Source organism: Lipotes vexillifer, unplaced genomic scaffold (assembly GCF_000442215.2).
Source record: "Lipotes vexillifer unplaced genomic scaffold, Lipotes_vexillifer_v1.1 scaffold792, whole genome shotgun sequence".
Classification (NCBI taxonomy): Eukaryota; Metazoa; Chordata; class Mammalia; order Artiodactyla; family Lipotidae; genus Lipotes; species Lipotes vexillifer.
Window position 1 is genome coordinate 2,887,993 of NW_006795663.1, and position 2,249 is coordinate 2,890,241.

Below are 2,249 nucleotides of genomic sequence, written 5' to 3' on the forward strand. Positions count from 1 at the left end.
GTTGAGTGGTATTGAGCTATTTATATATGTTGGATATTAATCCCTTATCAGTCATATAATTTGTAAATTTTTTTTTCCATTCAGTAGGCTGTCTTTTCATTTTGTCAATGGTTTCCTTTCCTTTGCAAAAGCTTCTAAGTTTAATTAGGTCCCATTTGTTTATTTTTCCTGTTGTTTAATTTACTTTAGGAGACAGATCCAAAAAAATATTGCTGTAATTTACATCAAAGAGTGTTCTACCTATGTTTTCCTTAAAGAGTTTTATAGTATCTGGTCTTACATTTAGGTCTTTAATCCATTTTGAGTTCATTTTTGTATATAGTGTTAGAAAATGTTCTAATTTCATTCTTTTACATGTAGCTGTCCAGTTTTCCCAGCACCACTTACTGAAGAGACTGTCTTTTCTCCATTGTCTATTCTTGCCTCCTTTGTTGTGGATTAATTTACCATAAGTGTGTGGGTTTATTTCTGGGCTCTCTATCCTGTTACACTGATCTATGTGTCTGATTTTATGCCAGTACCACACTTACTGTAGCTTTGGAGTATAGCCTGAAGTCAGGGAGCATGATTCCTCCAGCTCTGTTCTTCTTTCTCCACATTGTTTTAGCTATTCAAGGTGTTTTGTGCTTCCATACAAATTTAAAAATTTTTTGTTCTAGTTCTGTGAAAAACGCCATTGGTATTCTGATAGGGATTGCCTTGAATCTGTACACTGCCTTAAGACTAACTGACTTTAAATCAACTGTCTCAAATATGCTCAAAGAACGAAAGGAAATCACAGACAAGGAACTAAAGGAAACCAAGGGAATGAGATCTCATCAACTAGAGAACACTAATAACGAGATATAAATTATAAAAAAGAACCAAATAAAAATTCTGGAGCTGAAAAGTACAATAACTTTGAAGAAAAACGAACAGAACCAGTGGGATATCATCTTACATACCAATGTATACATAAAGGGCATTCTAGGGGGGAAAAAAGAAGGCAAAGGGTCAGAAAGAATACAGGAAAAAAATACTAGCCAAAAACTTACCAAATTTTATAAAAGCTGTAAATCTACATATTCAAGAAGCTTAAAGAACTCCAAGCAGGATAAACTCAAAGAGATCCTCATACTGCCAACCCAATATAATCTGTCCAAAGATAAAGACAAAGAGACAATCTTGAAAGCAGTAAGAGAGATGCAACATGTCACATACAAGGGATCCTCAATAATATAACAGTTAATTTCTCATCAAAACCCATGGTGGGATGATATACTTATAAAGTGCTTTTCAAAAAACTCTGTAAATGAAAAATTTTATATTCAGCAAAGCTCTCCTTCAAAAAATGAAGGAACTGGGAACTCCCTGGCAGTCCAGTGGTTACAACTCAGCACTTTCACTGCTGGGGCCCAGGTTCGATCCCTGGTTGGGGAACTTAAATCCCACAAGCCATGTGGTGCAGCCAAAAAAAAAAAAAAGAAGAAGAAACTAACACATACTCCGGTAAAAAGCATCACCATTAGACCTGCCTTACGAGAAATGTTAAACAGAGTCCTTCAGGCTGAAATGAAAGGACACTAGACAGTAACTCAAAGCCAAACAAAAAAGAACTCTAGTAAAAATAACTACATAGATAGATAAAAAAGCCAGCATTGTTGTATTTGTGGTTTTTAACTCCTTTTTTCCCTATATAATTTAAAAGACAAATGTATAAAATAATTATAGGACGAGGGGAAGATGGCGGAAGAGTAAGACGCAGAGATCACCTTCCTCCCCACAGATACACCAGAAATACATCTACACGTGGAACAACTCCTACAGAACACCTACTGAACACTGGCAGAAGACCTCAGACCTCCCAAAAGGCAAGAAAGTCCCCACGTACCTGGGTAGGGCAAAAGAAAAAAGAATAAACAGAGACAAAAGGATAGGGATGGGACCTGCACCAGTGGGAAGGAGCTGTGAAGGAGGAAAGGTTTCCACGCACTAGAAAGCCCCTTCGCGGGCGGAGACTGCGGGTGGCTGAGCGGGAAAGCTTCGGCGCCGCGGAGGAGAGCACAGCAACAGGGGTGCGGAGGGGAAAGCGGAGAGTTTCCCGCACAGAGGATCGGTGCCGACCGGCGCTCACCAGCCCGAGAGGATTGTCTGCTCACCCGCCGGGGCAGGCGGGTCTGGGAGCTGAGGGTCTGAGAGCAGGTAGAGGACTGGGGTTGGCGGCATGAACACAGCCTGCAGGGGGTTAGTGCACCACGGCTAGCCTGGAG

The 2,249-nt window shown here is 40.3% G+C and overlaps 1 non-coding gene across 1 annotated transcript; it reads left to right on the top strand.

Moving 5' to 3' along the window:
• The first annotated feature begins 1,347 nt into the window (after positions 1-1,347).
• TRNAE-UUC (transfer RNA glutamic acid (anticodon UUC)) lies at positions 1,348-1,419 on the top strand. The gene has a single exon. It is a non-coding gene; the product is annotated as a tRNA-Glu (tRNA).
• The last annotated feature ends 830 nt before the right edge of the window (positions 1,420-2,249 follow it).